Source organism: Amphibalanus amphitrite, unplaced genomic scaffold (assembly GCF_019059575.1).
Source record: "Amphibalanus amphitrite isolate SeventyFive unplaced genomic scaffold, NRLGWU_Aamphi_draft 000126F_arrow, whole genome shotgun sequence".
Classification (NCBI taxonomy): domain Eukaryota; kingdom Metazoa; phylum Arthropoda; class Thecostraca; order Balanomorpha; family Balanidae; genus Amphibalanus; species Amphibalanus amphitrite.
In genome coordinates this window covers 422339-439572 of record NW_024881621.1, presented here as the reverse complement: position 1 = coordinate 439572, position 17234 = coordinate 422339, and the positions used below count along the sequence as shown (strand labels likewise).

Below are 17234 nucleotides of genomic sequence, written 5' to 3'. Positions count from 1 at the left end.
GGAAGTTAGCCCACATTCAGCCCACATTCGGCCCAGCCCAGATTGGGGCTGCCAAATCTAGGGAAAAATCTAGAAATCTAGAGAAAAATCTAAAAACCGTTTTACGCCTAAACGGCTGGACGAAACTGAAAAATAAGACCACCATTTGAAAGATCTCTTCACCCCGGACCTAATGATATGGTTAAATACCGGATCAATTTAACCAAAAGCATGAATTAACCAGGATGAAAATTTTCGGTCAATGGGGCGGCCCCTACGATTTTCTTCAAAATCGGCATGGTGATACTACAGGCCCAGATGACCAATCTGGCTGAAGAAACCCCTATGGGCATTGAAATCTATGGGGTAAAAACGCCCTTGGAAAGTTTTACCCACGCATTTCTGGCAAGACTATCGCACGCATCCCCCCAATATGGGTATCATATGAAAGCCCATGAAAACCCAAACAAAATGGTGGGGTAAAATTTACCCACTACCCCATCCAGGGTAAAGTTTACCCAAGATGAAAATTTTCGGTCAATAGGGCGGCCCCTACGATTTTCTTCAAAATCGGCATGGTGATACTACAGGCCCAGATGACCAATCTGGCTGAAGAAACCCCTATGGGCATTGAAATCTATGGGGTAAAAACGCCCTTGGAAAGTTTTACCCACGCATTTCTGGCAAGACTATCGCACGCATCCCCCCAATATGGGTATCATATGAAAGCCCATGAAAACCCAAACAAAATGGTGGGGTCAAATCTACCCATTACCCCATCCAGGGTAAAGTTTACCCAAGATGACAATTTTCGGTCAATGGGGCGGCCCCTACGATTTTCTTCAAAATCGGCATGGTTATACTATAGGCCGAGATGATCAATCTGGCTGAAGAAACCCCTATGGGCATTGAAATCTATGGGGTAAAAACGCCCTTGGAAAGTTTTACCCACGCATTTCTGGCAAGACTATCACACAAATCCCCCCAATATGGGTATCATATGAAAGCCCATGAAAACCCAAACAAAATGGTGGGGTAAAATTTACCCATTACCCCATCCAGGGTAAAGTTTACCCAAGATGAAAATTTTCGGTCAATGGGGCGGCCCCTACGATTTTCTTCAAAATCGGCATGGTGATACTACAGGCCCAGATGACCAATCTGGCTGAAGAAACCCCTATGGGCATTGAAATCTATGGGGTAAAAACGCCCTAACGCCCTTGGAAAGTTTTACCCACGCATTTCTGGCAAGACTATCGCACAAATCCCCCAATATGGGTATCATAAGAAAGCCCATGAAAACCCAAACAAAATGGTGGGGTCAAATTTACCCATTACACCATCCAGGGTAAAGTTTACCCAAGATGAAAATTTTCGGTCAATGGGGCGGCCCCTACGATTTTCTTCAAAATCGGCATGGTGATACTACAGGCCCAGATGACCAATCTGGCTGAAGAAACCCCTATGGGCATTGAAATCTATGGGGTAAAAACGCCCTTGGAAAGTTTTACCCACGCATTGCTGGCAAGACTACGCACGCATCCCCCCAATATGGGTATCATATGAAAGCCCATGAAAACCCAAACAAAATAGTGGGGTAAAATTAACCCATTACCCCATCCAGGGTAAAGTTTACCCAAGATGAAAATTTTCGGTCAATAGGGCGGCCCCTACGATTTTCTTCAAAATCGGCATGGTGATACTACAGGCCGAGATGATCAATCTGGCTGAAGAAACCCCTATGGGCATTGAAATCTATGGGGTAAAAACGCCCTTGGAAAGATTTACCCACGCATTTCTGGCAAGTGTATCGCACGCATCCCCCCAATATGGGTATCATATGAAAGCCCATGAAAACCCAAACAAAATGGTGGGGTAAAATTTACCCATTACCCCATCACGGGTAAAGTTTACCCAAGATGAAAATTTTCGGTCAATGGGGCGGCCCCTACGATTTTCTTCAAAATCGGCATGGTGATACTACAGGCCGAGATGATCAATCTGGCTGAAGAAACCCCTATGGGCATTGAAATCTATGGGGTAAAAACGCCCTTGGAATGTTTTACCCACGCATTTCTGGCAAGTGTATTGCACGCATCCCCCAATATGGGTATCATATGAAAGCCCATGGAAACCCAAACAAAATTGTGGGGTAAAATTTACCCACTACCCCATCCAGGGTAAAGTTTACCCAAGATGAAAATTTTCGGTCAATGGGGCGGCCCCTACGATTTTCTTCAAAATCGGCAAGGTGATACTACAGGCCGAGATGATCAATCTGGCTGAAGAAACCCCTATGAGCATTGAAATCTATGGGGTAAAAACGCCCTTGGAAAGTTTTACCCACGCATTTCTGGCAAGTGTATCGCACGCATCCCCCCAATATGGGTATCATATGAAAGCCCATGAAAACCCAAACAAAATGGTGAGGTAAAATTTACCCACTACCCAATCCAGGGTAAAGTTTACCCAAGATGAAAATTTTCGGTCAATGGGGCGGCCCCTACGATTTTCTTCAAAATCGGCATGGTGATACTACAGGCCGAGATGATTAATCTGGCTGAAGAAACCCCTATGGGCATTGAAATCTATGGGGTAAAAACGCCCTTGGAAAGTTTTACCCACGCATTTCTGGCAAGTGTATCGCACGCATCCCCCCCAATATGTGTATCATATGAAAGCCCATGAAAACCCAAACAAAAAAGTTGGGTAAAATTTACCCACTACCCCATCCAGGGTAAAGTTTACCCAAGATGAAAATTTTCGGTCAATGGGGCGGCCCCTACGAATTTCTTCAAAATCGGCATGGTGATACTACAGGCCGAGATGATCAATCTGGCTGAAGAAACCCCTATGGGCATTGAAATCTATGGGGTAAAAACGCCCCTGGAAAGTTTTACCCACGCATTTCTGGCAAGTGTATTGCACGCATCCCCCCAATATGGGTATCATATGAAAGCCCATGAAAATCCAAACAAAATTGTGGGGTAAAATGCACCCATTACCCCATCCAGGGTAAAGTTTACCCAAGATGAAAATTTTCGGTCAACAAATTTAATGGTAATGGGTAAATTTTACCCCACCATTTTGTTTGGGTTTTCATGGGTTTCATATGATACCCATATTGGGGGGATCCGTGCAATACACTTGCCGGAAATTCGTGGGTAAAACTTTCCGAGGGCGTTTTTACCCCATAGATTTCAATGCCCATAGGGGTTTCTTCAGCCAGATTGATCATCTCGGCCTGTAGTATTACCATGCCGATTTTGAAGAAAATCGTAGGGGCCGCCCCATTGACCGAAAATTTTCATCTTGGGTAAACTTTACCCTGGTTGGGGTAATGGGTAAATTTTACCCCACCATTTTGTTTGGGTTTTCATGGGCTTTCATATGATACCCATATTGGGGGGAAGCGTGCGATAGTCTTGCCAGAAATGCGTGGGTAAAACTTTCCAAGGGCGTTTTTACCCCATAGATTTCAATGCCCATAGGGGTTTCTTCAGCCAGATTGGTCATCTGGGCCTGTAGTATCACCATGCCGATTTTGAAGAAAATCGTAGGGGCCGCCCCATTGACCGAAAATTTTCATCTTGGGTAAACTTTACCCTGGATGGGGTAATGGGTAAATTTTACCCCACCATTTTGTTTGGGTTTTCATGGGCTTTCATATGATACCCATATTGGGGGGATCCGTGCAATACACTTGCCGGAAATTCGTGGGTAAAACTTTCCGAGGGCGTTTTTACCCCATAGATTTCAATGCCCATAGGGGTTTCTTCAGCCAGATTGATCATCTCGGCCTGTAGTATTACCATGCCGATTTTGAAGAAAATCGTAGGGGCCGCCCCATTGACCGAACATTTTCATCTTGGGTAAACTTTAGCCTGGTTGGGGTAATGGGTAAATTTTACCCCACCAATTTGTTTGGGTTTTCATGGGCTTTCATATGATACCCATATTGGGGGGATGCGTGCGATAGTCTTGCCAGAAATGCGTGGGTAAAACTTTCCAAGGGCGTTTTTACCCCATAGATTTCAATGCCCATAGGGGTTTCTTCAGCCAGATTGGTCATCTGGGCCTGTAGTATCACCATGCCGATTTTGAAGAAAATCGTAGGGGCCGCCCCATTGACCGAAAATTTTCATCTTGGGTAAACTTTACCCTGGATGGGGTAATGGGTAAATTTGACCCCACCATTTTGTTTGGGTTTTCATGGGCTTTCATATGATACCCATATTGGGGGGATTTGTGTGATAGTCTTGCCAGAAATGCGTGGGTAAAACTTTCCAAGGGCGCTTTTTCCCCATAGATTTCAATGCCCATAGGGGTTTCTTCAGCCAGATTGGTCATCTGGGCCTGTAGTATCACCATGCCGATTTTGAAGAAAATCGTAGGGGCCGCCCCATTGACCGAAAATTTTCATCTTGGGTAAACTTTACCCTGGATGGGGTAATGGGTAAATTTTACCCCACCATTTTGTTTGGGTTTTCATGGGCTTTCATATGATACCCATATTGGGGGATGCGTGCGATAGTCTTGCCAGAAATGCGTGGGTAAAACTTTCCAAGGGCGTTTTTACCCCATAGATTTCAATGCCCATAGGGGTTTCTTCAGCCAGATTGGTCATCTGGGCCTGTAGTATCACCATGCCGATTTTGAAGAAAATCGTAGGGGCCGCCCCATTGACCGAAAATTTTCATCTTGGGTAAACTTTACCCTGGATGGGGTAATGGGTAAATTTTACCCCACCATTTTGTTTGGGTTTTCATGGGCTTTCATGTGATACCCATATTGGGGGGATCCGTGCAACACACTTGCCGGAAATGCGTGGGTAAAACTTTCCGAGGGCGTTTTTACCCCATAGATTTCAATGCCCATAGGGGTTTCTTCAGCCAGATTGATCATCTCGGCCTGTAGTATTACCATGCCGATTTTGAAGAAAATCGTAGGGGCCGCCCCATTGACCGAAAATTTTCATCTTGGGTAAACTTTACCCTGGTTGGGGTAATGGGTAAATTTTACCCCACCATTTTGTTTGGGTTTTCATGGGCTCTCATATGATACCCATATTGGGGGGATGCGTGCGATAGTCTTGCCAGAAATGCGTGGGTAAAACTTTCCAAGGGCGTTTTTACCCCATAGATTTCAATGCCCATAGGGGTTTCTTCAGCCAGATTGGTCATCTGGGCCTGTAGTATCACCATGCCGATTTTGAAGAAAATCGTAGGGGCCGCCCCATTGACCGAAAATTTTCATCTTGGGTAAACTTTACCCTGGATGGGGTAATGGGTAAATTTGACCCCACCATTTTGTTTGGGTTTTCATGGGCTTTCATATGATACCCATATTGGGGAGATTTGTGTGATAGTCTTGCCAGAAATGCGTGGGTAAAACTTTCCAAGGGCGTTTTTTCCCCATAGATTTCAATGCCCATAGGGGTTTCTTCAGCCAGATTGGTCATCTGGGCCTGTAGTATGACCATGCCTATTTTGAAGAAAATCGTAGGGGCCGCCCCATTGACCGAAAATTTTCATCTTGGGTAAACTTTACCCTGGATGGGGTAATGGGTAAATTTTACCCCACCATTTTGTTTGGGTTTTCATGGGCTTTCATATGATACCCATATTGGGGGATGCGTGCGATAGTCTTGCCAGAAATGCGTGGGTAAAACTTTCCAAGGGCGTTTTTACCCCATAGATTTCAATGCCCATAGGGGTTTCTTCAGACAGATTGGTCATCTGGGCCTGTAGTATCACCATGCCGATTTTGAAGAAAATCGTAGGGGCCGCCCCATTGACCGAAAATTTTCATCTTGGGTAAACTTTACCCTGGATGGGGTAATGGGTAAATTTTACCCCACCATTTTGTTTGGGTTTTCATGGGCTTTCATATGATACCCATATTGGGGGGATCCGTGCAATACACTTGCCGGAAATGCGTGGGTAAAACTTTCCGAGGGCGTTTTTACCCCATAGATTTCAATGCCCATAGGGGTTTCTTCAGCCAGATTGATCATCTCGGCCTGTAGTATTACCATGCCGATTTTGAAGAAAATCGTAGGGGCCGCCCCATTGACCGAAAATTTTCATCTTGGGTAAACTTTACCCTTGTTGGGGTAATGGGTAAATTTTACCCCACCATTTTGTTTGGGTTTTCATGGGCTTTCATAAGATACCCATATTGGGGGGATGCGTGCGATAGTCTTGCCAGAAATGCGTGGGTAAAACTTTCCAAGGGCGTTTTTACCCCATAGATTTCAATGCCCATAGGGGTTTCTTCAGCCAGATTGATCATCTCGGCCTATAGTATCACCATGCCGATTTTGAAGAAAATCGTAGGGGCCGCCCCATTGACCGAAAATTTTCATCTTGGGTAAACTTTACCCTGGATGGGGTAATGGGTAAATTTTACCCCACCATTTTGTTTGGGTTTTCATGGGCTTTCATATGATACCCATATTGGGGGGATCCGTGCAATACACTTGCCGGAAATTCGTGGGTAAAACTTTCCGAGGGCGTTTTTACCCCATAGATTTCAATGCCCATAGGGGTTTCTTCAGCCAGATTGATCATCTCGGCCTGTAGTATTACCATGCCGATTTTGAAGAAAATCGTAGGGGCCGCCCCATTGACCGAAAATTTTCATCTTGGGTAAACTTTACCCTGGATGGGGTAGTGGGTAAATTTTACCCCACCATTTTGTTTGGGTGTTCATGGGCTTTCATATGATACCCATATTGGGGGGATGCGTGCGATACACTTGGCCAGAAATGCGTGGGTAAATCTTTCCAAGGGCGTTTTTACCCCATAGTTTTCAATGCCCATAGGGGTTTCTTCAGCCAGATTGGTCATCTGGGCCTGTAGTATCACCATGCCGATTTTGAAGAAAATCGTAGGGGCCGCCCCATTGACCGAAAATTTTCATCTTGGGTAAACTTTACCCTGGATGGGGTAATTGGTAAATTTTACCCCACCATTTTGTTTGGGTTTTCATGGGCTTTCATATGATACCCATATTGGGGGGATGCGTGCGATACACTTGCCAGAAATGCGTGGGTAAATCTTTCCAAGGGCGTTTTTACCCCATAGATTTCAATGCCCATAGGGGTTTCTTCAGCCAGATTGATCATCTCGGCCTGTAGTATCACCATGCCGATTTTGAAGAAAATCGTAGGGGCCGCCCCATTGACCGAAAATTTTCATCCTGGTTAAATCATGCTTTTGGTTAAATTGATCCGGTATTTAACCATATCATTGGGTCCGGGGTGAAGAGATCTTTCAAATGGTGGTCTTATTTTTCAGTTTCGTCCAGCCGTTTAGGCGTAAAACGGTTTTTAGATTTTTCCCTAGATTTCTAGATTTTCCCCTAGATTTGGCAGCCCCAATCTGGGCTGGGCCGAATGTGGGCTGAATGTGGGCTAACTTCCGTTACATCTGGTTCGTGGAATCCCTAGAATCTAGCGCATCTAGCGCCTTGCGTTTGTCAATGGTTCAGGCTTCAGCTGCCATGAAGTCGTACTTTTGTTGTTATTGTTGTTGATACTTGATATGTGCGCAAAGCGCACAGGCGGCTACTACCTACCCTACAGCCTTGCTACCAAGGCCGTATAAGTTAGGTAAGATCGTCCGGGCTCGCTAATGTTACAAATCTGCAACACTACAGTGACGTCACCGGGGCATACCTACGCTCCCTGGCTCCATCCGGACCCTGATGCGGCCGCTGGAATCGCTGCTAATCGAAAAATTACTTGTGCAATAGCGCTTTTAAATGACTTTTAACCCTATTAGTGGCAGGCTCCTGGCTACCCCATATTAGTGGCAGGGGGGGCTGTTTACGACCCCCCCTTGATATCTCGAGATCTAACGGGCCGATTTTCAAAATTCAAACGGCATTCGATGTGGCTCAACGAGATCTACATTTCTAAAAAAAAAATAAAATTAAAAAATGTCAATAGGGGGGTAGAGGGGGGTAAAAACGGGCAAATTGCAGATACATTTTAGACTGTTTATCACGGCCAGGTTTCTGAACCAATCTTAACGCAACTTTTGCCGATCGATAGAGAATGAACCAGGAATTCACATGGATCCTAAAAATATGCATTTTCAAAAATCATAGGCGGATACAGATCATTGAGATTGGGGGTACACAAAAAGTATAGTAAATAAGGTTTTTGTTGGTACTGTTTCTAAAAAGGGTGGCAATGGTCTTGTTATGTTACAATTTTCTTATGAGAGAACGACTAAAATTGTATTGGTCATGCATAGGCGGTGTCAGGGCACCTATGTTGGGAGGTAAAAAATAACCCCCCTTTTGGACGCCTGGATCCGCCTATTATAGCAAAAACGTGTCAAAAGAGGATGCACAATAACTTTGTATATGTTATCACATGATACCTTTCATTCACTGTTCGTAAAACTGGTGCAGCATCGTGATCTTCGCCCAAATGACTCGCTTCACGAATAGGACCCCCCCAATTCCCAGTGCTCTGGAGCCGCCCCTGGTAAAGTTATGAACTTGAAATTTTCAGGGAATGTGCCCAATTTAGTTTTAGGAAAAGTCAGAAAATTTCAGCATCGTAGCTTCAGCGGTTTCGGAGATATTCCCGAAAAACCTGAGGGGTGGATAAAAACAACCCCCCCCTGCCACTAATAGGGTTAAAGGGGGAAAATATGATAGCAAAATAATAATGAGAATCCCTTGTCCTGACTGGGATTGTATGACCCCGCCACCTATCGGACAACGTCGTAATTAGGGTTGAGTTGGCGATCGCCAGGTGGCTTGTCAGTAAGCTGTCAGCCGGACAGGAGAGGGGCCGTCAGGCTGTAAACGCCAGATCATGCTCAGGAAAATGCGACACGCTTAAGAACGGTCATTTATCTCGAAAAAGATGCGGTGCCCTGTGGTGATATGGCCCACATGACTCGGGACCCGTAAGCCGTATACGGCCTACGGGTCCCCTCCCGAGTCATCAGGGTCCTTATAAGGCCCCTGTGGTCACCGGCAGCTCCCAAGGCCCCTACGGACGCGATACATGCTTCGAAAATCGCTAGACAAAGGACTCAGGGGCGCAGCCAAGGGGGAGGGGCACACTAGGGCTTTAGCCCCTCCCAAATCTAGCAGGCGCCCTCTGGAAAGACGCCATCCAGGCGCCGAAGGCGCCCTGGATGCAGCGCCTTCCACGATCATTCTGTGCGCCGATGGCGCCTTTTCAGTGTCCAGCACTCTAGACTCTAGTCGCCCTCGACGGTAAGCCATTGCGACGTCATCATGCGGTACTGGCGCCCAGATTTACAATTTTATATCTCTTTGTGGGTGAAGATGCACCCACAATCCTGAAATGCCGGATATCCACTCCCAATCACCTGACCATCTAGCGCCCTCGGCTCACCTTCAGCGCCCTTCCGTCTGCTCGGCGCCCTTCTCATCTGTCGGCACCCTTCTCGCCCTTCAGCGCTCTCCTGGCCTGTCGGCACCCTCTTCACATTCGGCGCCCTCCGGGCAGACCAGTTAGCGCCCTCATGGACATTATCACACAGCATCCTCCTGATCTGTCTCGCCCTCCACACTTGTCAGCGCCCTCCTGACCTGGCAGCGCCTATCGTATTATAGCGCCCTCTTCACCGTACAGTGCCCTCCTGACCTGTCGCCATCCTCCTCACTGTATAGCGGCCTCCTAACCATACAAAGCCCTCCAGACCGGCTCCCGCTACGTTCAGCGCCCTCCTGACAAGTCGGTGTCCTTTTCACCGTAGACGGCCCTCCTGACCTGTCGGCGCCCTCCTGACCGTACATTGCCTTCCTCACCTTGTCCGCGCCCTCCTCTTTATACAGTGTCCTCCTGACCTGTCAGCGCCCTCTTCACTCGTATAGTGTCCTCATCGTACAGCATCCTCCTCACCATGGGCGCCCTCCTGACCTGTCGGCGCTCTCCCCACCATACAGCGCCCTGCTGCCTTGTCGGCGCCCTCTTCACGGACAGCGTTCTCCAGATCTGTCGCAGCTCTTATCACCGTGCAGTGCCATCCTGACCTGTCAGCGCCCTCGCCTGTCGGCGACATCTTCGCGTTCAGCGCCCTCCTGACCAGCCTGCGCCTTTTGCAACGCATAGCACCCTCATCACCATGCATCGCCCTCCCGACCAGTCAGCGTCGCCGTTCATCGTACAGCGCCCTCTGACGGCAGGGGGCTGGTACGACCCCCCCCCCCCTCGCGCCTCTGACAGCTTCGTAACATGTTACGAAGGCACCAAAACTACTTCGTAAATGTTCAAATGGTTACTAAATTCGAAATCAGCTCCAAAAACTAGCCTAGAAACATGTAAAACTCGAAAAAGTGAACCGAGGTCACCAAAGGTCAATGACCTGACCTGACCTGGGTGACCTTGACATCCACCCTAATGCATAAGAGCAACATCAAATCACATGTTTGAACATTTGAAACCACGAAAAGCTTGCAAACGCGCGGCTAATGCGAGCCGACGGCCCGACATACGCCGAATCGCGATTCCGACCAAACATGGTCTCGGAAAGTAGGTCACAGGTCAAAGGTCATTTGGGTCAGGGTCATGAAATATTTAGGGTAGGTGTACAATTGATCAATGCGAAGGTACTGAAAGTTTCGTCACGATCAGCCGCTTTTTATGCGAGTTATTCGCGAAAAACCTTAGGGGGATTGCATCAACTCAACTCCCTGTGCCGGCGAGGGTTAGTGATTTTAGGCGCAAAGTAGTAATGAAGCAATTTCTGGAAAGTAAAAGGATGAGAACGTTTCCAGCGTTTCCGGAACGTTTCCGGAAAGGAACTTGTTTACAACCGTGACCCTCAAAATCGTATTCAGGGCCAAACTTGCGGGGAAGGCCAGCTGACAAGTGTACGCCCCGGTGACGTCACGGGTAATGTTAAACAGTCGGGCGCTCGGCACATAGGAAAGCTCGGGATGACAGCCCCCTGCTTGCTACTGGTTCAGCAGTTCTCCACTGGTTCAGTTGTCCCTCGTTCAGCTGTCACTGGGATTTGGCAGGTGGCTTGGTGGCGTCCAATAAATGACGCTCTCCCACCACGCCCAGTAAACTGTCGCTGGTAGGCCCTTTGGCAACCCTAGGACCCAGACTGAGACAGGGATAATAAGGGATGAGGGGCGCAAACTGGACCACCTACATCAACATGCCTACAAATTTGCCCGGGCTTGTTCCGGATTCCACAATTAATAAAACTGCTGCTCTACTTTGACAGCTGGGCGCAGCTTATAGGGCCTTGGGCGCAGCTGGGGGAGGAGAGGGAGGGGGCGAGGCGGACCGTGTGCCCTTGTAGCACGGAGACACGCCGTGCCGAGTCGCCGACCCAGCCGGGCGAGCGGGCCAGCGCGCGGCGCGTCGGGCCAGCGGCGGCTGAGTGATGAGATGCCGCCGGCAGTCAGTCGGTGAGCGGCGCTGGCGGTGGTGTGGCGCGGGGGGTGTTTGTGTGGATGGGACTGCGCTGTGTTGTTTTTAGTTCGTGTGACCTTTGAACTTAAGTCTGAACCGGCGCGAGGCGTCAAACCGGAGTGAGCAGAGGCTGCAAGAGAAGGAAGAAGAAGGGACTTCATACCAGGTATGTTGTTCTTCTGGGGTGAATGCCCGACGATTTCACTGCTTCCCTTGTCAAAACAGCGCACTTTTCTGATGCTGTAATGCTCTTCATGTCAATGTAGATGGGTAAGCAGCTATGAATCATGAATATAATCTGATTCTGAATCGCGGGCGCCGTTACGCAATGCAAGAACTTGTTTACTTATTGGCTAGGCAAACAAGCTGAACTTGTATGGACATACCTTGACCAATAGCCATGTCAAATTGTTTGTACACACTTCAGTGCCCAGCTAAACCATGGCGACAATTTAATAATGCGCCATTGTATGAACGACAAAGGCTCTGGAACCTGAACCGAATCACCGGGCCCACAGGCACAGCGACAGCGTATGTCGATCGCGGGACATAATGAAAACCTGGTTTCCATGCCTACATTTCATGCCATATTTGTGCATAAAGTATCCCTATTCCCTACAGTAATGCTTTCCCTTTCATTTCATTCCCTACCTTTAATGCTTTCTAAATCCCCGGGGTGGGTGTGGGTGGACTGGGGAGCCCCCCCCCCCATTCTCGTCGTTTCGCCCCTTTTTGAGAAAGACTAAGGAGCCTCGCGTAAAAACGGAATGTGCGCAGTGGCGGATCCAGGGGGGGGGGCAAAATGGGCATTTGCCCCCCCCCCCCAAACGGCATGATTTTAACATTACGCCTATGGACGATGCATGGAAAGAATCGATAAATTTTTATGGTTTGCCCCCCCCCCCCCAAACCTCTGAGCTGGATCCGCCTCTGAATGTGCGCCGTTACGAGACGCAACGACTGTAGTACCCGATTTTAATAACTGGTGACCTGGTCCACCGGCTGACCGGTTGAGCTCAGGTCAGGCGTTCCAATGTAAGGTTCAGTTGTTGGCGAATAACGTCTTCAAAAATGGTCTCGTTGTTGTTGTTGTTGTTGTTGGAATAGGACGCGTAGCCTTGCGACCCAAGCGTCCAACTTCACTGTAGTCGTTCTCTTGACTAGTAGTCACGTCCTTTCTTGCTCGGTACCAAGGCGTCGGTACTAAGCGGTAGGTACTAAGCAGGTGGCAATGGAAGGAGTAAGGAGATAAAAATGGTCTCAGACTTCAGTGCCGCGATTTAGGCACTATTGTTCGTGTTCGTCAAGTGATGCGCGTCGAATGATATGCCTACTTTATTTTTGGGTTGAGTCAACTTAGGGGGTTGACCTCAGGTCAAGGTCAAGTCAAAGCCGCTCAGATGTCACGAAGCTGGTCGAATGAGGTAATTATGTATGATAATTCGATTTGGCAGGTATTCCTGAGTCCAATTGTAACCTTCCTGAATCGCTAGCTCAACTTGTTCGGGAGTTATTGACGAACAATTCCGATGACCTTAGTGAGTCATATATTATTATAACTTACGTAAGCTCAACAATGCAAAAATTAATTAAGCATCGAATCTTAACCCGCGCCGTGCTGACTGCTGGTGGCAGGAGTTTTCCGTGTCGTGCTGGGCAGGGGGGGGGGGCGTTTTAACCCCCCCCCCCCCGTCTAACTGCTCCTGGGCCTCGTAGCGACACGCGGTAAGCGGCAATCGAAAGAGCGTCAAAAGTAAAGTCTGAAATATTTTGGCTGTTTCTTAGGTCAGGTCACCAGATGTCACCAAATGTCAAATCTTGTCTATTTCATTTTTTAACAATTTTTTAAATGCCCGACGGCTAACTCGGGAACCAATTGAGCTACAAAAAGCACATCTGATAGCTCTTTCAATGCTCTTTTGCCTACACATCCTCAGATTTGACCTCAGGTCAACGGTTTAGCCTCCAGAGGGCAAAAACTAAAAATAGCTGTTTTGATTAACAATGTTTTTTTCGGTAATAGCTCTTAACTCAAGAGAGCCACGACATTACTTTTGCCAGCATCGTGTTTCTCTCGTCAAGACGCGTCGACTTGACTATAAGTTTACCTTGAAAGGTAATTTTGAAATCTGACCTGAGGTGAAGGTCATGATGACCGGAAAGGGTCATGCTGCATATTTATCTATCCGTATATATCTGACGTGTTTTCACCGCTCGAGCACGTCTCTATCAAAAGTTATAGTAAAAAAGAAACTCCTGTCTCCTGGTGACCTTGCATGGCCTGAGATGACCTCAGGGGCACACGGAGGGGTCAGAGGTACAATTTACCGAACCAGTGTGTCATATTCACCCATGAACCGATGTTTTAGAGGGTTTAGAACAACATTCGTCCAAAAGAGGCGCATATCAATTTTTCTCCCATTGACTTATAATGGAGAGGTCGCCAAATTGACCTGACCTCAGGTCTCAGGTATAAAAAGAAAATCCAAGATATACATTTTATACATACTGTTACTCTTATCAGTCGCTGAAAGTTTCAAAGTGAACGTTTATTCGGTGTAGTTACAACGATTCTTTGAACTTTTTCTGAGGTAAGGTCACTGGACATGACCTGGTGACCTGACCTTGAACGAATCGGGTCTGAAATTTTTACGACATGTGCGGAAAAGATGTATGAACGGGTGTATCAAAAACGGTGGCTCGCAGCGCCGCTGTTTTTGAGATATTTGCGAAAAACATGAGGGGGGGGGGCGTGAAGATGCCCCCCCCCCCCCCACGGCGCGGATGCTATGTGTATTGTTTTAAATAGTCTTAGCTCGTTTCTGTCCCTCAAATAACAGTTTCTATTTTCCGCCATTGACATAATGATGAGGTTACGTGACCGACCTGACCTCAGTTGACCTAGGTATATGCGAAATCTGAGGTATACATACATGTGAGAACTGGGGATGTTGCTAAGTCCTGTCCTGTAAGTTTCATCTCCCTGCGAACGATCCCTGGTACCGAGGGGGCGTTGCGAAGTTGCGACATTTTAGGGCCGTGCAGAGGCTCACTTTTGACACTTTTGACAAGATAAGTAACCTGACCTGACCCGAAAATGCGGATTGTGCAGCGAGATCCGACTTGAATCAAAGGTCAGATGTAGAGTTGACCTGACCTGACCTGACCTTAGGTCACCGATATCGAAATTCCGATATAAGCATTTTGTACATGCTAATGCTCTTATCAATCGCTGAAAGTTTCAAAGCGATTGGTCACTCGGTGTAGCTATGGCAGACATTGAAACTTTTTATGAGGTGGGGTCATTTGAAGTGACCTTATGACCTGACCTTGGATGACCTTGGTCTGAGATTTTCACATGTGTAGAATTGATGTATGATAAGCTGTGTCAAAACGGCGGTGCTCCGCGCCTATTTGTAAACAAAAAATCCACGGGGGGGGGGGGATTTTAAGGGCGCGGTTTATGATATGGTAGCATATAACATACCTAGATGTATAACCATAGCAATGACATTTTTACTATCGCTATTTCGGTTGGGTGGCCATCTCATTCTCCTTTGCCTATGTTTTCCCAAGATTACTCTACTTATAATGTTTTCCGTCCAAGCCTACGCTTTCCTAGCAACAGCGCGCATCCCGTCTCAAGCAGTAAGTCCATGCGGCTGCACGAGACACAGCCGCGGCGGCCGCGGCCGGCAGCCAGCCGGACGGCTGCATCCCTATTACGGGCTTACATAAGATCCCGCCGGGCGGGTACCGAAATACGTACCCAGTAGCCGCGGCGCCGAACCCCCGCACGGCTGGCGTGGTGTCGCCGGAGGCTAGGCAGAATAGCCAGGTTTGGATGGACCGGGCAAAGAGTACATGTACTCTTACAGACAAAGGACTCCTCCCACTACACTCAACGCTGTTGTTGTTTATCTTTATGCCAAGAATAAGCTAACTATAAAAGGCATAGGTTTCTATATTACTCGGCTTCGAGTCACTCCAGAGCGACTTCAGCTGAAGGTAAAAGCACAGACATTGTCTGTGCTTGGATCATCTTCCCTTGGATCATCTTCCCTCTTGCTACAGAGTCAAACGCTTTGCTGTAGTCCACCGCTACTACGAAAAGAGGTTTCTTCTTTCTGTAGCTCTCATCTACGCAGTAGTTTAGAAGGAATAGGTTGTCCTCCACCCGCCCTCCTCTCGTGAAGCCGGCTTGAGTCTCTAGTATCTCGTTGTTTTCTTCTAAATGATTTTCGATTTTTTCCTTGATGACGCTCATGCAAATCTTATAAGGAATATCGGTTAGTGCTATGGGACGTAAGTCTTTTGCTGTCGGCTTCGTCTTTTTCGGAACCATCTTGGTTTTTGAGGTTTTCCACGAGGATGGCTGCTTGTTTGTTGCTATTACATTATTGAGACATCGAGTGAGTGCAGTTACGCCCACCGCTGTTTTTGTTATTGCCTTATAAAATTCCGGTTTCAGTCCGTCTGGACCTGGTGCTGTTTTATTCTTCATTTTCTGGACAGCCCTTGTCACATTCTCTTCTTCCACTATGATTGGCGTCATGTTGTTCACTTCTGGAAATCGGGAGGTTTCGTCATTACAGTTCATCATATGTGCATATTCTGTCTTCTTTTCGTCGTTCCACACTTCCTCGATTGCATTCGCATGCTTTTGGTAGATTGTTTTCCAGTAACGTATTAGCTCAGCACTTTCTTCTCTGCTGTTAAGTTGCTTCCCATTTTCATCAAATAGGTGGACATCGACACCGTTATGATTCTCTTTCTTTCTTAGTTTATTTATGTTCTCCCACATTGATCTACTTTTGTTTTTGCTTTCTCGTATTTCATGTGTTGTTTTCCTTTCTGACTCTGTTATGGCCTTCTTTACAAGCAGTTGAACTTTGGCTTTTTGTCTCGCATAAGCAGCTCCGAGACTTACTTTCACTCCTTCATCCTTTTCGTTCCTCCTCGCCCTGTTTAGGTATTTGCTGTCGGATTTTTACTTCTGCCCTTATTTCGTCTGTCACCCACGGCTGCTCTTTGATACGTCCTGATTCAGTTGTCCGTCTTCGATATTGAGACTTGAGTTTTTCGTCAGCCACTGCTTTCAAAATATCGTTCAGCTGTTCTATGTTTTCCACCTCCGTTTCCTCCATTTTTCTTACGAATTCTGCAGTAAAACTGTCTAAAGACTTGTCATCAGTTCTGTAAAACTCCCTACATACAAACTTCCCTCTCTTATAACTGATGTTCTGTTTTGGTATGCTCATATTGACGCACACTATATTGTGGTCGGATTGGTCATATAGGTTCTTCTCCTCATCTATTACCATACTGCTGATCCAGGTACGGCACAATCTGTCCACTAGCACATGATCGATTGCACTTTTTTGATTACATCTGCCCCATGTGAAGGTTCCACTGCAGATATCTTCCAAGTTCAGAAGCGTTAGGCCAAAGTTGTTCATCCAACTTACCACCGTTCTACCATTTTCGTCTTCCTTTTGATAACCGAGTCCGTCTATGTGACCATTCATGTCGCCTAATATCATCAGTGCTTCCTCTTTTTTCGCTGACCTTTCAATAATTGTTTCGATTTCTTTACGGATCAAAGTGTTCCTCTCTTTGTCTTGCCTATTGTTTATGACTGAAAAATATACAAGAATTATATTAAAGGTAGCATTTGCTATTTCCACCCTGGCGTGAAGAATATCTCTGTGCTTTGTTTCCAGTTTCGTCATTTTGATTCCAATATTCCTTTGAAACAGGATGAGAAGACCTCCCCCTTTCTTGTCATTCAGTTTTCGCATGCTTTCTACCTTTTCAATCTCATCTGGGATAT

The 17234-nt window shown here is 46.9% G+C and overlaps 1 protein-coding gene across 4 annotated transcripts in view; it reads left to right on the top strand.

Annotated features, from left to right (window-relative positions):
- The first annotated feature begins 7405 nt into the window (after positions 1-7405).
- Positions 7406-17234, top strand: part of LOC122381743 (natural resistance-associated macrophage protein 2-like) — a 36570-nt gene continuing 26741 nt past the window's right edge. Inside the window, exon 1 of one of the 4 annotated variants that reach the window (XM_043366298.1) lies at positions 7406-7594. The gene's annotated coding sequence lies outside the window, so the exon portion shown is untranslated. Of the gene's footprint in view, positions 7595-10919; positions 11568-17234 lie in introns of those variants that run through there. The other 3 variants (XM_043366296.1, XM_043366297.1, XM_043366295.1) reach the window with 3 other exon arrangements.